Here is a 20,132-nt window from a genome sequence, read left to right on the forward strand (position 1 = left end):
CCTTGCTCATTCTACCTCCACCCCCGTCCCCCCTCACCCACCCTACCACCTCACCTGACCACCCTCCCCTTTTACCAACATTATCCTTAGAACATAGAACAGTACAGCACAGAACAGGCCCTTCGGCCCTCGATGTTGTGCCGAGCAATGATCACCCTACTCAAACCCACGTATCCACCCTATACCCGTAACCCAACAACCACCCCCCTTAACCTTACTTTTTAGGACACTACGGGCAATTTAGCATGGCCAATCCACCTAACCCGCACATCTTTGGACTGTGGGAGGAAACCGGAGCACCCGGAGGAAACCCACGCACACACGGAGAGGACGTGCAGACTCCGCACAGACAGTGACCCAGCCGGGAATCGAACCTGGAACCCTGGAGCTGTGAAGCATTTATGCTAACCACCATGCTACCATGCTGCCCCACTTACCGGACACGCTGCCCCTTACCCAGCTTACCCACTTTAACCCATTACCCACCTTATCTTCTTACTCCCTTTGCAATCTTACCCACAATCCACCCTTACCTAATCTACCCCACTACTGATGTTCTCCCCTTACCCACCCTACCCCTTTACCCAATGTACCCCCTTACCAGTCCACCCACTGAGCCATTTATCTAACTCATCCTATCCCTTAATTACTGTACACCCTTATCTACTCACCTTATCCACCCTCTACCAACTCCCAACCTTCCCCTTACTAGTCTACTTCCTTGCCCACAAACCTTCTCTCCTCTGCTTTCCAAAGAAACTTTGAGACATTTAAACTTTTATTTAGCAGAATCCGGCAGCTAGTACCGTTAAAAAGATTCAGCACTGAGTCTCTCCTCCATTCTTTCTGGGCATTCCATCACACACTTGAGTTACTTCTTTAGGATCTTCCATTGGAAGAACCCCCTGAAAAATTGGAGGTAGGTGAGGATATATTTGTTGGTGCCCATTCCCCTTGCCAAGCTGGTTTAAATTCTTTCCCACTGCACTAGTGGACCTCCTTGTGAGGACATTGGTCCCAGTTGGTCGAATAAAGTTTGGAAATAAGGGTTCAGATTCAGGCTTATAACTTGTAATCGGACTGGTTGCAATATCTTCTTCTGGGAGGAGGTATATTGCCATCATTATGAAAAAGAATGGGGAACTGGAGGGACCATCTCTGGAGAAAGAACCTCCTGACACATCCAGAGGGTGAATGGCGCCAACCATGATCAGTTCTGGGGAAGGTGGAACCTGTACAGGCCTTACAAGTTGCATCTCAGTCTAACTGGGACCATGTCCTCACAAGGAGGTCCACTAGTGCAGTGGGAAAGAATTTAAACTAGCTTGGCAAGGGGACTGGGCACCAAGATGGGGCATTAGGAAGGCAGAACTAGGTGCATAAAGCATTGGGAGAGACAAATAGCAATAGAGTGAGAAGTCGTGTGGTATTAGGTGGGATCAGGCTAAGCTAGAATGCAGATAAGTTTGCAATGTATGCTGTAAACGCACAAGGAGTGGACAATATAGTTGGTGAGCTACAGGTGGAAATAGCCACAATAGAGTGTGAAGCTGTGACAACCTGGCTCCAAAAGAACAGGAATGAGAACGAAATATTTTTAGATACATGAGGCTGGATTCTCCGATTTGGAGACTATGCCCCACGCCGACGTGGGAACGGTGGTGGAGAACTGGCGCAAAACAGCCACCGATTCCCTGTTTTGCTGGGGGCGAGTAGCACGCCAGCATAGAGCACTTGGTTTGAGCTGCCGATATGCTCTGGGTCCGTGGCCACGCATGCTCACAGCGGCGGCCTGCAGCAGCCTCGCCATGCTTCATGGTGGAGGCCGCTTGCGGACCTGGCCCACGAAATAGTCTCCCACTTCGGCCAGCTCGCGAGCCCCAGACCGCCCCACCACAGTGCCCCCAGCCCCGAATAATGTCCCCCCCTACCCGTGGATCAGCCCTCCCCTGACTGTGGCAGCGCTGGACTGTCTGCAGACGCCACGCTGAGTTCCCAACGGATGAGACCACACGTGTCCTGCGCCGTTGGGAACTCGGCTGGTCGGGGGCGGAGCATCGAGGGGGGGGTGGGCCTCAGGCAATGGCCGGAAGCCGTCGATTTTGTGGTTCTCTATCTCCCTACTGTATTCTGACTTGTCATTTTTCGAGATCTGACCCACTATGGTCGGGTCGTCAGCAAAGCTGTAGATCCACTTTGGAGACAGCGGTGGATCGCGAAAGCAGCTTCAGTTGGGAAATGTGATTCTCCGGCTTTTCGCCGAATGCGATTTTGACATTGGTGACCAGAGAATCCAGCCCATGGTGTTCAGGAAAGACAGCGAAGGAAAGAAAGTAGGATTTGACTGTACTGATGAAGGAGAAAATTACTGTGCTGGAGAGAAAGGATGTCTGAGTATGGTTAGGGACAGAATCCATTTTGTTGGAATTAAAACAATAGAGCTGCCATTATATCTATAGGCTACCTTCTCATGGAAATGATATACAGGAGCAACTTTGCAAGGGTGGGGGGAATGGGCCTAGATAGAGTGTTCTTTCGGAGAGTTGATGCAGACTCGATGGGCCAAATGGCCTCCTTGCTGCACTGTAGGGGTCCAATAGATCTGACCGGAGTAAATTGGAATCAAAGATTTGCAAGCAAAAATGTTATCAAAATATAGGTAGCTTTTAAGAGGAGATAGTTTGGATACATACATTCCCATAAGTGGGAAAGGCAGGGCAACCAGGGCCAGCGATCCCTGGATGACAAAAGAAATTGAGAGTATGATGAAGCAGAAAGAAAGGAGCATATAACAGATATCAGATTGATAATCCAAGTGAGAACCAAGCCAAACATAGAAAGTTAAGGAGAGAGCTGTAAAGGAAAATAAAAGCGGCAAAGAGATTGGATTTGTTTATAGTCACGTGTACCGAGGTACAGTGAAAAGTATTTTTCTGCGAGCAGGTCAAACTGATCATTTAGTACATGAAAAGAAAATACATAACAGGGAAACACAAAGTACACAATGTAAATACATTGACACCGGCATTCGTGTGAAGTATACAGGACTGTAGTGTTAATCAGGTCAGTACATATGCGGGTCGTTTTGGAGTCTGGTGACAGCGGGGAAGAAGCTGTTTTTTAATCTGTTCGTGCGTGTTCTTAATCTTTTGTATCTCCTGCCTAATGGAAGAAGTTGGAAGAGTGAGTAAACTGGGTGGGAGGGGTATTTGATTATGCTGCCCGCTTTCCCAAGACAGCGGGAGGTACAGACAGAGTCAATGGATGGGAGGCGGGTTTGTGTGATGGATTAACTTGTGTTCATGACTCTCTGAATTTCTTGAGGTCCTGGGCCGAGCAGTTGCCATACCAGACTGTGATGCAGCCAGATAGGATGCTTTCTATGATGCATCTATAAAAGTTGGTAAGAGTTAGTGTAGACATGTTGTATTTTCTTATTGGTAGCATCAACGTGGTTGGACCAGGACAGATTTTTGGTGATGTATATGCCTAGAAACTTGAAGCTGTCAACCATCTCCACCTCGGCCCCATTGATGCAGACAGGGGTATGTACAGTACTTTACTTCCTGAAGTCAATGACCATCTCTTTAGTTTTGCTGGCATTGAGGGATAGATTATTGTCGTTACACCACTCCACTTGGTTCTCTATCTCCCTACTGTATTCTGACTTGTCATTTTTCGAGATCTGACCCACTATGGTCGGGTCGTCAGCAAAGCTGTAGATGGAGTTGGAACCAAATATTGCCATGCAGTTAAAAAAAGAACAAAGAACAATACAGCACAGGAATAGTCCCTTCGGCCCTCCAAGCCTGCGCTGATCACATGTCCTATCTATACCAACCGCCTGTATCCTTCTGTACCCCGTCTATTCATGTTCTTATCCAGATAAGTCTTAAAGGTCGCTAACGTATCTGCCTCAATCACCTCATTTGGCAATGCATTCCAGGCCACCGCCACCCTCTGTGTAAAAACTTCCCCCGCACATCTCCACTGAACCTTTCCCCCCTCACCTTGAACTTGTACCCCTTTGTAATTGTCATATCCGCGCTGGTAAAAAGCCTCCAACTGTTCACCCTATCTATACTCCTAATGATTTTATAAACTTCTATCAGGTCGCCCCTCAGCCTCCGTCTCTCTAGGGAGAACAATCCCAGTTTATTCGATCTCTTCTCAGAGCTAATACCCTCCATACCAGGCAACATCCTGGTAAACCTTTCCTGTACTCTCTCCAAAGCCTCCACGTCCTTCTGGTAGCACGGTGACCAGAATTGGACACAGTATTCCAAATGTGGCCTAATCAATGTTCTATATAACTGCAACATAATTTCATGCTTTTATACTCAGTACCCTGTCCTATGAAGGCAAGCATGCCATATGCTTTCTTTACCTCCATTTCCACCAGTAGTGTCACTTTTAAGGATCTGTGGACCTGTACGCCCAGATCTCTGTGTCTTTATGCTCCTGATGGTTCTGCCATTTATTTTATAGCTCCCATCTGAATTGGATCTACCAAAGTGCATCACCTCGCATTTGTCCGGGTTAAATTCCATCTGCCATTTCTCTGCCCAATTTTGCAGCCTTTCTATATCCTGTTGTATTCTCTGACATGCTTCATCACTATCCGCAACTCCTGCAATCTTAGTATCATCTGCAAACTTGCTAATCAGACCCATTACGTTTTATTCCAAGTCATTTATAAATATTACAAAGAGCAGAGGTCCCAGAACTGATCCCTGTGAAATACCAGTCGTGTGTGTATAGTGTGTATAGTAGGGGGCTAAGTATGCAGCCTTGTATGGCTCCGGTATTGAGGACTATCATGGAGGATATGTTTATCCTTACTGAATGAAGAATGGTAGGACAGACCGATTCTAGACCAAAAAGGAAACTTACACTTGGAGGCAGAGGACATAACAGAACTTTGCCCCTGCCTTTAAAAGTAATGAGATACTTTCAAAGTTACAGTTAAAACAAGATGTAGTCGAGTTAATGAATGGGCTAGAATTTTATAAACAGGAATTATTGGATAGGCTGGCAGGGCTTTGAATAGTCACCAGATCTAGAAGGGACAGGTTGCTAAGGGAGGTAAGCTCAGCAATTATAGAGTTACTGACGATATCTTCCAATCTCCTATAGAGACAGGAGTGGTGCCAAAGGATTCGTGAATTGCAGATGTTGTGTCCTTGTTCAAAAAAAGAGTCTGAGGATAAACAAAGCAACTATAAGCCAGTCAGTTTAACCTTGGTGTTGGGATACATTTTAGTTGGCAGCACGGTAGCACAGTGTTATCACTATTGCTTCACAGCTCCAGAGTCCCAAGTTCAATTCATGGCTTGGGTCACTGTCTGTGTGGAGTCTGCACGTTCTCCCCATATCTGCATGGGTGCTCCGGTTTCCCCTTACAGTCCAAAGATTTGCAGGTTAGGTGGATTGGCCATGCTAAATTGCCCTTAGTGTCCAAAAAGGTTAGGTAGGATTATGGGGTGAGAGTGGGTTTCGGTAGAGTGCTCTCTCCAAAGGCCTATGCAGACTCGATTGGCTGAATGGCCTCCTTGTGCACTGTAAATTCTATGCATATAAGAAATAATAATATTAAAATTAACAGTCACTTAGACAAGTATGGTTTAATTAAGAAAAAGCAGTACAAATGCGTAAACAGAAAATTGTTTTGGACTAAGTTGATTGAATGTTTTAATGAGGTAATAGAAAGGTTTGTTGAGGGAATTTGGGTGATGAGGTGTAAATGGACATCCAAAAGTTTTTTGAGGAAGTGCCGCACAATCAGCTTGCAGGCAAAGTTGAAGCTTGTGGAAGGAAAGGAGCCATGGGAGCATGGATATGAAATTCACCAAAGGTCCGTAAACCGAGTGTTGGTCAATGGTGGTTATCAGATTGGAGGAATGTGTGGCGTCCCCCAGGGGTTAGTACGAGGACTGTGACTTTCTTGCTTTATACATTCATGACTTAGACTTGGATTTACAGGGCACAATTTCAAAGTTTGGTGTTGATATAAAGCTTGGAAGTGTAGTGAACAGTGAAGAGGTGGTGATGAACTTAAAGAGGATGCAGACAGGCAGGTAAAATGTGTGGACAGTGGCAAATGAAATTTAATGCAGAAAAGTGCAAAGTGATACATTTTGGTAGAAAGAATGAGGAGAGGCAATATAAACTAAGGAATACAATGCAATGAGCAAAGGGACCTGGGGATGTCTGTGATCAAATTATCGAAAGTTGCAGTTTGAGAAAATGGTTCAAAAGACATATGGAATCCTGGACAAATAGAGGCATTGAGTTCAAAAGCAAGAACTTTATAATAAACCTCACTGAAGCACTACTTGGACCACAACTGGGGTGTAGTATCCAATTCTGGGTATCACAATTTATGAAGGATGTGAGGGCCTTCGAGAGGGTGCTGGTTTCTAAGGCTGAAGGATTTCAGTTATGTGTATGAATGAAGAAACTGGAGTTGTTTTCCTTAGAAGGTTGAGAGGAGCTTTGGTAGAGGCGTTCAAAATCATGAGGGGGTCCAGACAGAGTAGATACAGGGAAACAGAATCACAGAATCATTACGGTGCTCAAGGTGGCCATTTGGCCCATTGTGTCTGCACCTGCTCTCCTAAGAAGCATCATGACATCGAATGATTTCCCTGACTTTTCGCTGTACCCTTACACATTTTGTCTATTCATGTAATCATCTAATGCCCTTTTGAATGCTCTGATTGAACCTGCCTCCATCAAACTTCCAGGCAGTGCACTCCAGGCCCGAACCACTCATATGTGAAAAAGATTTTTCTCAAGCCGCATTTGCTTCTTTTATACATCACTTTAAATTGGTGCCTTCTCGTTCTTGATGCTTTTACAGGTGGAACAGTTTATCCCTAGCTACTCTGTCCAGATCCCTCATCATCCTGAACATCTCTATCAAATCTCCTCTAAGCCGTCTTCTCTCCACAGAGAGCAGCCCCAATCTCTCCAATCTATCCTCATAACTGAAATTTCTCATCCTTGGAATTATTCTTGTAAACCTCTTCTGCACTTTCTCCGATGTGTTCACATCCTTCTACTGGGAACTGTTCCCATTGGTGAGGGATCAAGATCATAGATCATAGAATTTACAGTGCAGAAGGAGGCCATTCGGCCCATCGAGTCTGCACCGGCTCTTGGAAAGAGCACCCTCCCCAAGGTCAACACCTCCACCCTATCCCCATAACCCAGTAACCCCACCCAACACGAAGGGCAATTTTGGACACTAAGGGCAACTTATCATGGCCAATCCACCTAACCTGCACATCTTTGGACTGTGGGAGGAAACCGGAGCACCCGGAGGAAACCCACGCCCACACGGGGAGGATGTGCAGACTCCGCACAGACAGTGAACCAAGCTGGAATCGAACCTGGGACCCTGGTGCTGTGAAGCAATTGTGCTATCCACAATGCTACCGTGCTGTCCTAAGATATAAGGTGATTGGTAAATTTAAGGTGACTGGCAAAAGGACCAAAGGCGAAATGAAGGGGAAAAAAATTATACCGCAAGTGGTTATGATCTGGAGTGCACCGCCTGAGAGTGTGTTAAAGGTAGATTCAATCAAGGCCTCCAAAAGGGAATTGGATAAGCAAATGGAAACTAAAAATTGTAGAGCTACTGGGAATGGGTATGGGAATGGGACTAGCAAAATTGCTTTTACACTGAGCTGGCAAGGCTCAACAAGTTGAATGGCCTCCTTCAGTGCTCTCACCATTCTATAATGGAGAGGAAAGAAAGCAAGCGCTTCTAACATCTACAACTCCGGGACCTGCCCACTGGAATCCCATGAATTCAAAATAAAGGAGATCCCAGTAGTAATCTGGCAGCTGCGGAGCAAGTAAGTGAACTTTACAGGTCTGACGAAAATGAAATCAGAATAACTGTTACTGTATCAGCATTGATGTGGAGATGCCAGCGTTGGACTGGGGTGAGCACAGTAAGAAGTCTTACAACACCAGGTTAAAGTCCAACAAGTTTGATTCAAACACGAGCTTTCGGAGCGCAGCTCCTTCCTCAGGTGAATGGTGAGGTTCACCTGAGGAAGGAGCTGCGCTCCGAAAGCTCGTGTTTGAATCAAACCTGTTGGACTTTAACCTGGTGTTGTAAGACTTCTTACTGTATCAGCATTGCGAGTGGAGGTTAGAAAACAAAAGTTCGATCGGGAAAGTGCCAAAATCGAAGAGTGGAAAGTGAAGGAATTTGGGGAAATGTCAAATAAAATAGCTGTAAAGCGCTTGTTGTAATGTAAACAGGGGAATGACAAGATACCAGGAGCATTCATCAAGTAAATGTGATATTGATACAAGGCTGCGTACTCTAGAGATGAACGATTTTGTGTCAGGTGGCATGCAACTGGGGGTTCAATACCCGATAGAGGGAGTTGAGGATCAATATGAAACAATTAGTTATATGTATAATCCTGAAATCAAGGAGGCCTGGCAGAAACAATGGTTGAACCATAAATTAGCAAATAGAAACAAAACAGGAAATAACTAGAATGCTAATTCCCTTCCAGCCTGATAAAATCCGACATCTGAAAGAATGGGGCTGGAAATGAAAGTGCAGCTATAGAATGCTGATTCGGTCGGGAAATTCGTCATAATTCTTAGGTTTGCCTAAGTGGGCAGCCAGAAGCCAGCCCTAACCAATGGAAAAGGGTAAGAGGAAAGTTGGACACTCTGATAAATATTCTGAGATAGGAAATCAAATCCCTGGGAAATTGCTGAGGTTAGTCTGATCCTTCTCTTTGCCATCCATCCCAGAATGGGCATAAGCACCGGCCCCCTAATAAACAGCTCAACCCCTCCCCACTGTGTTCAGCTTCTCCAGTCTAAAGCGCCCTGTGTGTGATGCATGAAGGGCCTTGAGGATGTCTCCATAGCAATAAATGGGGCGAGGCCACCCAAAAATACTTTTTCGAGATGCTGGTACATCACACATTGTTGTCCACGTATATTTAAGTGACCAGTTGGATTTCACGTCACAGTAGAGCGAATGGATTTGGAGGAGGGATACATGGGTGGCACGGTAGTACAGTATTAGCACTGTTGCTTCACAGCACCAATGTCCCAAGTTCGATTCGCGGCTTGGGTAACTGTCTGTGTGGAGTCTGCATGTTCTCCCTGTGTCTGCGTGGGTTTCCTCCGGGTGCTTCGGGTTCCTCCCACAAGTCCTGAAAGATGTGCTGTTAGGTAATTTGGACATTCTGAATTCTCCCTCTGTGTACCTGAACAGGCGCCGGAATGTGGCAACTCAGGTCTTTTCACAGTAACTTCATTGCAGTGTTAATGTAAGCCTACTTGTGACAATAAAGATTATTTTATTATTATGTGGAAACAAATGGAAGTTACAGCAGGAAATCACTTGCCGATGGTCCAAAGATATGGTTATACTGTAGCAGGTCTCTCTAGATATCTGGAATGCATCACAGCCCGGTTGAGAGTAGGAGATGTGATGTTTCACATCTACAGGTCTCCAGTTATGAGGCAGCCCAAGTTCCAAGGTTCCTATCCAGTACTGGATAAGTCAGCCCAAGTACACACAAGGTGCTTTATCAAAATACAAAGCAGTAAATAGAGGACCAATGGACCTAAACTATCAATTAAAACCTTACACGTGACCACAGCTAAAATGTCAGTTGGTGAGCAGGTGCACCATAATGCTGAAAACTGGAGGGAAGTGGTGGCCATACCCTGTACATGACATGAACGGAATTTGAGCTTGACTCACTGCACTACCACAATGTCTTGCTTCAAGTAAGTATTCCTGCACCATGCCCCTCAAATAAATCAAGAGAGAAACTAAGGAGAGTCTAATTCAATTAGGGGTACAATGCATGTTAGTCCTTGCTGTGGTTAAACAGTATAAGTCAATACGTAAGATATACAATGGTACTGACATTCTAATTGATCTAGCCAGGAGTCTGGAGCAGTTCAGAGAACTAACACAATGAGAAGACTAGGATTGCACTGGGTGTAACAGTGATTTTCAAGTTGGCTACCCCTTACATACAAACTGGATGTTTAAGCAAGCACTGAGCACGCACCCTGGAGTACATGGTAAAGTAAGAAAAATGCTGCTAACAATATACACAGGCATTGCCATTGCCAACACCAACGGACCTTAGTCATCATGGTTCTGACATACACTTTGGTAGTCGGTGTAAAGCCCTACTTGCAAGATAACAATGATAAGGACCAGTGACAAGCTATCAGTAAAGCAAGGGATAGGCATTTTTTAAAACGCTTTTGACAAAGGATCATCTGGACTCAAAACCTTAGCTCTTTTCTCTCCCTACAGATGCTGCCAGACCTGCTGAGATTTTCCAGCATTTTCTCTTTTGGTTTCAGATTCCAGCAGCGACAGTAATTTGCTTTTATTCTGCATTTTTTTATTCTTGGGATATGGCTGCCATTGGCAAGGCTAGCACTTGTTGCCAATCCAAAATTGTCTTTTGGAAGGTAGTGGTGAGCCACTTTTTCAAACCCGCTGATTCCATCTGGGACAGATACACCCACAGTGCTACTGGGAAGTGAGTTCCAGGATTTTGATCCCACAGTTGTTCCTTTAAGTGTTTGGACACCATACTGTTGGATGCACCAGCTCAAATACAACCACCACTTTTATGTTATGTTTTTCTTTCATGTCCCCTAATCTTTCCCTCTCTATCACAAATAGCATTTGATTGACATCCCCCTTCCATCGCATTCTTATTCTTAATATGAGATTTGAATTTTATTCCATTTTATACCACTACAGGGTAGGTGCAAGACAATCCCTCATTCAGAGCAATTTATTTCTCACTCTCAACACAATCTGCAACATAAACTGATATTAACAAGCAGATGTTGCTTGTGGTAAATCACACAATGCTTCATTTTATAAAAACAAGAGCACCACATCATGTAATGTAAGAATATTATTCTGCTACTAAGGCACAGCTGTGTTTAACTTAGTTGTCATCTTTAATGCCAGAAGGCTAATTACAGTATATAGCAAGATTCTGAGATCGTATAAAAGTTAATTGTTGTTGGTGGGAGAGGTTTGTAGATTGGCAGCTAGTTCTAAATTCCTGACTCTCGGTCAGAAAGGATAAAAAAACATTTATTTTTACAAACTAATTTTGACATGTTGAAATTATTACCATTTCAGACTGGATCCCAATAGTGGCTAGGATACTGGACAAAAACCTCAATACTTTATTTTAATATTGCAAGACTGTGAGGAAAATATACCTCGCTCCAGGAGTGATTTCACAAAGGAATAGGGATATGGGGCTGGATTCCCCACACCATCGTGAAAACTGTGGTCTTTTACACCAAATAAACTGGCGTCAAAAGGTCTCAGATTCACCTCCTTGCAGGGGGCTGGCAGACAGCTGTCGTAGAGCGCGCAGCTCTAGCTGCTGATACGGCCACCCGCACTTCCGGGTCAGAGGCCACGCATGCACACAGCAGCAGCCTCCAGCGGCCGTGCCGTACTCCATGACGGACTCAGCCCGTGGACATGGACGGACAAAGTGCCCTGCATTGGCTGCTCGCGCGCACCGGACTGCCACCACACATAGCCCCCGATCCCGAATGAAGCTCCCCCTGGCCTCCGATCGGCCCTTCCCCGACTGTGGCAACCCTGGACTGAGTCCGCAGCTGCCATGCGAGGATCCCAGATGGTGGGACCATGAGGGGTCTACGCAATAGCCTGAGGCTCTGGATACTCGGCATGGCGTACTCCATGACAACTGCGATTTACAGGCAGCGGAGAATTGTATATCTAGTGCCGCTCCCGATTTTGTTTGACAAAAAACGATTTTCCGCCCCATCATCGAACGCAATTTCAGCATCGGGGTGTGGAGAATCCAGCACATGGTGTTTTAAAACAAACTTCATGTTAACACAGTGATGTGTTAGGCAGGTTGGGTCAACGTGGACTGCACTTGATGCAGTGTAGCGAGAGACAGATCTCTAACACTGGAGAAGATCCAACACGATTTACACTCCATTATATACATGGGTGGATATTATGACATCTCCCCTCTTTATTTTTAGATCATTAAATATTAAGGTGCGTGTGCGTATATATATGTATATGTGCCTGACTATATACAAAATGTGTCAAAATGAACGTAAATACTTAGGAAGGTGTTGATACAAAGCAGATGAAACGATATTTACAGAGGTCAAAACGATGAGGTCACAAAATGTGCAAACCTTCAGTCTATAGATTTAGTCTTTGTGGTGGGCGGCGAATTCTTGTTGACCGCCGCAGGGGTGGATCGGGGCCGCCGGCACTTGGATAGGTGGGATTGCTGCCATCGCGTTGATAGCGGGGGCCAGCAGGATTTCTGGTAGATCGGTGGAAGAATACTTGGTCTGACGCGGATGCTGTCGAGATCGGATTTCGAGATGAGGTTTGCCAATGCGCCGGTATCCAGTTTGAACCAGATGCGAGCCTTGTTAACTGTGAGGACAGCACACCACTCGTCGTCGGGATCCACACTGAGGGTCGAAAGGTGCTTCACCGTCTTTGTGAAAGGCAGTGCATGCTTTGTTATGATTCCCACCCGGTATGGGGACTTGAGGCACTCAGAAAAAGGGTCTGTTGGGTTGTCGGGATCGGAATCTGGCATGCCTTTCTGTATTGAATGTACATTTCTGCCCTGTGGCTGGGATCGCTGGCTGCTGAGCGGTGGAGCAGATCTGCAAAGGGCTGTGTAGTGGCCAAGCTTGCCACACTGTCGACACTGGCGCCCTTTTGCCGGACATTGCCGCTTTAAATGGGTGGAGCCACAATTCGGACACGTTAGTGCGTTCCGTGCGCCGTCGCGCATGCGCAATGCGTTCGATCGACATATGCACCTGCGCAGTCGGGTCGTCGATCTCATTGTCCCCTCGGTCATGGGGTGCGTGCGCAGGGACGCGGGAAAAGCGCGCAAAATGGCCACTCTCGTCGATGCTTAGGCCCTGCATCTGTGCGATAGCCTAAACCTGTTCCACCTCATGGAAGGCCAGCTTTGAAGTATCTGCAGCCCTGATATGGAGTAACAATTGTTAGCATGCTCATGGACAATGCACGTCTCGATAGCGATAGTTAGGGTCAGCTGCTTGACTTTCAGGAGCTTCTGGCAAAGGGATTCGGAGTGGACCCCAAAAATGATCTGATCCCGGATCATGGAATCAGATGTCGAGTCATAGTTACATGACTGCGCGAGGATACGGAGATGGGTCAAGAAGGACTAAAAAGGTTCATCCTTACGCTGAAGCCTGTACTGGAAAACGTATCGTTCAACGCTCTCATTCACCTCAATGTCGCAGTGCCTTCGAACTTCAGCAAGGCTGTTTTGAATTTCGTCTTGTCTCTGCCTTCAGCAAACGTAAGGGAATTGTAGATGTGGATAGCGTGGTCCCCTGCTGTGGAGGGAAATAGCGTGATCTTCCTAGCATCCGATAAGGCCTCGAAGTCGGCGGCCTCGATGTATAAGAGGAACTTTTGCTTGAAGATCTTCCAGTTGGCCCAAGGTTGCCGGAGATGCGGAGCTGCGGAAGAGGGTGGACGTTTTCCATGTCACCAGATGCCTGCGTGCTGGTCAATTCTGATTCACTCAAGGTAGGTCCGTTAAATTTCAGTATCACTCCGTGGTACCATGATGTGTTAGGCAGGTTGGGTCGACGTGGACTGCAGTTGATGCAGTATAGCGAGAGACAGACCTCTAACACTGGAGAAGATCCAACACGATTTTATTCAATGTATTAACTAATATAGATACTCAGCTGTGGGTTGACACTATACTGAATTGACTGGAGACCTAGTACTAGCCTGACCAGACTTACTAGCTACCGCATGGTGTTTGCACTGGCTAGCTCATGGACTCTGACTGACTCCGTGGCTGGGTCCAGAGAGAGTGGGAAACCTAGTGCCCTCTGGCTTTATAGTGGTAGTGTCCTGTCTGGTGATTGGCTGCTCTGTGCTATGTGCTTACTGGTCATCCTGTGTGTCAATCACTGCCTGTCTGCACTCCATCATATTAATGGGTGGATATTATGACGCACAGTATTAAAAATCTTCAACATTACACCAGAAAATAACTTACAATTATTCCATAAACAATCAATGCAGTGAATACACTACCCTTAATTGCTGTTTTTATTCTCACTCAAACAACAATAAAAACCATGGACGGGATTCTCCGACCCCCCGCGGCGATTCTCCGGCCCGCGATGGGCCAAAGTCCCGCCGCTGTCAAGCCTCTCCCGCCGACGGAATGAAAACACCTACCTGACTGGCGTGATTGGCGGCGTGGGCGGGCTCCGGGGTCCTGGGGGGGGGGGACGGTGCGATTTGACCTGGGAGGGGGGCCCACACGGTGCCGTGGGGGCACTCTTTTTCTTCCGCCTTCGCCATGGTCTTCACCATGGAAGAGAGGCGGAAGAGAACCCCTCCCCTGCACATGCGCCAGGATGACGTCAGCAGCCGCTGCGCACCGGCGCATGCGCGGACTTACGCCGGCCGGCCAAGTCCTTTCGGGCCCGGCTGGCGTGGCACTAAAGGCCTTTCATGCCAGCCGGTGGAGCGGGAACTACTCCGGCGCAGGCTTAGCCCCTCAATGTGACCCCTAAAGGTGCGGAGACCTCCGCACATTTGGGGCAGCCCGATGACGGAGTAGTTCACGCCACTCCAACACGCCGGGACCCCCCGTCCCGCCGGGTAGGGGAGAATCCTGGCCCATATCAGCTCTCAATCCAGTCTAAAAAGCAAGCACTTACGAATACCTGCTTTGCAGAGACTATATTAAAAAAACCTTGTCAGAATCATAACACCATAAGACTTTAAGACATGGGAGCTGAAATAGGCCACTCAGCCCATCGAGTCGGCTCCACCATTCAATCATGATTGAGATTTTTCTCACCCCCAATCTCCTGCCTTTGCCTCATAACCCCTGATCCCCTTATTAATCAAGAACCTATCTATCTCTGTCTTAAACACACTCAGTGATTTAGCCTCCACAGCCTTCTGCGGCAAAGAGTTCCACAGATTCACCACCCTCTGGCTGAAGAAATTCCTCCTCATCTTTGTTTTAAAGGATTGTCCCTTTAGTCTGAGATACGTCCTCTATTTCTAGTTTTTCCTACAAGTGGAAACATCCTCTCAACATCCACTCTATCCAGGCCTCGCAGTATCTTGTAAGTTTCAATAAGATCTCTCTTCATCTTTTTAAACTCCAATGGGTACAGACCCAGAGTCCTCAACTGTTCCTCATACGACAAGCTCATCATTCATGTGATCCTCCTCTGGATCCTTTCCAAGGCCAGCACATCCTTCCTTGGATATGAGGCCCAAAACAACTCACAATACCTCAACTGGGATCTGACCAGAGCCTTACACAGTGTAATGGACAATTTTAATACTTAATATTGAATAACTGCTCAATAGTGTGACTAACTAAAGCTGCAGGTGTTTGTGTGTGTGTGCAAGGTTAGAGAGAGAGAGAGAAAAACTAATATTCCAGCTGTCTGAAGGTCGAGATTGCAAAGCTAGGAGAAAAACAACTCCTTATATGGAATGGAGATTTACTTGTATCTTTTGAATGAATAAAGACTGAAGGTTGAGGCGCTCGGCGCGCTTTCCTCTCTCTCCTGTAGAGAGAGGAGGGTGTCCTCTGCAGCGCTAAGAAATAAACTAAACTTGCTCTCATTCATGATTGATTGTTTCTGAGTTTTCCTTTTCCCACCACAGTTCTTGGCGATGAAGGATGGGATCCCGTGCTTCAGATAGACACTGGGAGATTCCGGGGAGGCGTTAGCGCTGACGCCTTGAGGGCTTTTCACCTCATCTCAAATGCTTCAATTGGCCATCAGCGTGAGAGGACCAGGAAGTACTGTGTCACCTCAACACCAGGATCCGGACTGAAATCTGTGGTAAGGAATTGCTCTATTATTAATTATAGACAGTGGTGAACAGTCTCACAGTGACGGGTGGATTTAGACTTGGATCTATCAAACAGGTTGGACCTGTAAAAATACCTAAACAATAGGTATTGGTTTGCTGCTTTAGGAAAACCAAGCCACCTAAGCGGACGCGCTTACGTGCGGGAGCCTCCGGAGGAAAATCAAGTCACAAGGGATAAGGTCGCTGTGAGTCTGGGTCACAAGTAAGAGACCGGTCATGGGTAATAGCAATGGAAAAAAAACAAACAAATGCTGCAAGTTTAAATAGCCCTAATATACGACACACGGTTACTAATTATGGACCAGACTCGGTGAGTCAAGTTAAAATGTGGGTGAAGGAGTGTGGTTTTCCTGAAGGAGGAAGTTTTAGTTTAAGACAATTGGAATTATTAAAAACTCAGTTAGAACAGAGGGCAAAAGAAAGTGGAAAGAAAAGCAAAAGGAAAAGAGAAACAATAAATTGGGCGGCTTATGGTATGTGGAAAACAGAGGCAGAAATAAGAAATAGACGATCACAGGCGAAACCCAAAGAAACTGCAAATAAAACCAACTCTCTTCAGTGTGTTAAGTCTATTTCAGGTCACCCCATTCAGGATGATCCCGACCTGGATGGCTGCCTCTCGCGCCCAACGGCTCCTCCACAAGTGGCCCCCACGAACCCAGGCCAACAGTCGCGACCGAGCCCTCCACCATATAGTGAACCCCCTCGGGGAACGCCTGAGACGTCCATGGGAACTCTACCATCAGGAGCTGATCGTCACCCCCTTTACCCAGATATCAGTACCATGACTACATCTGACTCCCCAGTAGCTCACCATACCCGGAGTAAGGCGTCGTGCAGACCTAAATCTGCCCTTCCAGATGCACCAGAACCGTTTAATTATCACAAAGGTGACGAAGAAAGGGAAGGAGACAGTAAATTTCTCGGCAGTGTCCTCAATGCTCCAATGATAGATGTGGCGGGCCCCAGTGATAAGCCATGTCTACCGAGAGCGCTATTTCCTCATTATGCTAAGTTGACACACGGCAAGGACCATGTGTCAAAAGGAGGGATGTTCAAGAGTATCGCTGCACATTGGTACAGCAGAGGCTTTACTAGTTACTCCCAGAAATTTTGTGAGCGATGTGTTATTTGTGCTACCAATAATGTGGGGAGAGGAATTAAGATAAGCCCAGGGGCACACCCAGAACCACTGAGACCCTTTGAGCATATTCAAATGGACTTTATTGAGCTAACCCCAAGTGAAGGGAAGAAATACTGCCTAGTAATGGTTGACATGTTCTCTAAGTGGGTAGAGGTGTTCCCTACAGCCAAACAAGATGCTAGTGCAGTAAACAAGGCCCAGTTAACTGAAATTATTCCACGATGGGGCATCCCAGAGAAAATCAGCAGTGATAATGGCACGCCATTTGTAAACCAGGCTCTTAAGCAGGTAGGAGAATACCTAGGCATTGATCTAATTCAACACTGTGCATACCATCCAGCGAGTGGAGGAGCGGTAGAAAGGGAAAATGCCACTCTGAAAAATAAGCTAGCAAAGTGTTGCGATGAAATTGGAATACCATGGACGAAAGACCTGCCCGTAGTACTAATGTACATGAGGACTAGGGTCAGAGGTAGAGCCAATTTAAGTCCATTTGAAATATTATTCGGCAGACCACCCAACACTGGAATTGGGCCAAAACCCGTCGCGAGGACCCTGACTAGTCATTGTGAGGATGAAATATTACGTTACTGTACAAAACTCTCTGCGATTTTATCTCAGGTGCAAGCTCAAGTGAAGGAAGCCCTGCCACGACCGGCTGAGGGGAAGTTGCACAACCTGAAGCCAGGCGGACTGGGTAGTGGTGTAAGAATTCAGGAGGAAGAGCTGGAGAGCCTCACGGTGGCTGGGACCATTCCAGGTGCTCCTTGTGACGCAGACAGCGATAACGGTAGCAGAAAGAGCAATGTGGATTCACACTAGTCATTGTAAGCGGGTGCCGGAGCCCCAGCTCACACTGGACAAGTCAACATGAAAGGGGTAATGTCGCTTATCATGATGCTTATGCTGGAACTGGTAATGGGAAAAGCGTATTGGGCTGGAGAGGTTACAGTGACATTAACCAGAGGAGAGACACATTTACGTGTGACCTGTGGCCCTATGACTCTAAATACTTGCGAGATGATAAGTACTTATGCCGAGACCCCTGTGGCCCATACAACTGGAACCTGGTGGTGGCGACCACGGCGAAAGAACTCCCCAAAACTGGACCATGCATCTGCCAATGCCTACAGAAAGCAGCTATAGCAAACCTGTCCCGCAGTTACCGGGTGTTGAAACTATCTGACCCAACAACAACAAGGCAACAAGTTGACTTAGAGGAGGCAAACCAGTGCCTGAAACATAAATGTTACATTAGCTACTTTCCAGTTCTCTGGGACTCTCCCTTCAGTGATTCCTGAAAGATCACCACCAATGCCTCCGCAATCTTCTCAGCTATCTCCTTCAGATGTAGTCCAACCGGTCCAGGTGACCCATCCACCTTCAGACCTTTCAGTTTCATAGAATTATAGAATTTACAGTGCAGAAGGAGGCCATTCGTCCCATCGAGTCTGCACTGGCTCTTGGAAAGAGCACCCTACCCAAGGTCAACACCTTCACCCTATACCCATAACCCAGCAACCCCACCCAACACTAAGGGCAATTTTGAACACTACGGGCAATTTATCATGGCCAATCCACCTAACCTGCACATCTTTGGACTGTGGGAGGAAACCGGAGCACCTGGAGGAAACCCACGCACACACAGGGAGGATGTGCTGACTCCGCACAGACAGTGACCCAAGCCAGAATCGAACCTGGGACCCTGGAGCTGTGAAGCGATTGTGCTATCCACAATGCTACCGTGCTGCCCTATCCCAGAGTTTCCCCAGAGCCTTCTCCTTAGAGATGGACACTATACTCACCTGTGCCCCCTGATTCTCCTGGAGCTCTGGCATCCCACCGGTGTCTTCCACTGTGAAGACTGATGCAAAGTAACCTTTCAGTTCCTCTGCCATTTCTTCGTTTCCTATTATTACTTCTCTAGCCTCATTTTCCAGTGGTCTAATGTCCATTCTTGCCTCTCTCATCTTTTATGTATTGAAAAAATCTCTTCCTGTCTTATTTTATATTACTAGCCAGCTTACACTCATATTTCATCTCCCCCCTTCCCCCTTATTTCTCAGACACTGCTCCCCGGCACTGCCAACGTACTGCCTAGGAATGTCCCTCCCCCACTCGGAGTTGCATGTACCTGTGCGCCACTGGTGGTTCTCATTGCCACTTTCATATTGGTCCAGACTTTTGGGGAACATCGGGAAATTAGGGTGGGGGGTGGGATAATAAAGCGAAGAAGTCCATTAATGATATTAAAATGTATTTAAATGGGGTTCCCGTCATTGCATGGCAGGAACTCCATTACGCGACTCTTCGGGGGGGTGCTGCGAATAAAAGCCTTGCTTGCAATGAATGAATCTGCAATGAAAGAACCTGCATGAATGAACCCACAGTGAAAACCATTACAGATTGGAAACAGAGACCTTACCTAAAAGTCAAATTTGAAGGGAGGTGTGCTGAAAGACAATCATCTTAAACAAACACTCTTTATCCGTTTGCTTCTTACTTTCACCCCTCTCTTCCCCTCTGTTTGTTTGTCCTGTGTGCGTGTGTGTAGAGGCTGGGGTCATGTCGAAATGGAGGATTAGAAATTAGATAATAGTTAACCAGTTGATTTGCTGCATACTTCATGACAGTCCTTGTAATAAATAAAAAGTAATTATGTTTAAATTGACAAACCTGGTGACTGTAATTATTGGGCAGCCAAGGGCCAAAGACTTTGGATATTTTTCGAAGAATTATTGGTTAATTGGCAATACGGCGGCCCAGTGGTCAGCACTGTTGCCTCACAGCGCCAGGGACCCGGGTTCAATTCCGGCCTCAGCTAACTATCTGTGTGGAGCTTGTAGGTTCTCACTCTGCCTCCATGGGTTTCTTTTGGATGCTCCAATTTCCTCCCACAGCCCAAAGATATGCAGGTTAGGTGAATTAACGTGCAAAACTGCCCCTTAGTATCCATGGTTGTCTGTAGGTGGTTACGGGGTTGCAGGGATCGTGTGAGAGCCTATCAGGTGTTCTTTCAGA

The sequence above is a fragment of the Scyliorhinus canicula genome, chromosome 16, assembly GCF_902713615.1.
Source record: "Scyliorhinus canicula chromosome 16, sScyCan1.1, whole genome shotgun sequence".
Taxonomy (NCBI): Eukaryota; Metazoa; Chordata; class Chondrichthyes; order Carcharhiniformes; family Scyliorhinidae; genus Scyliorhinus; species Scyliorhinus canicula.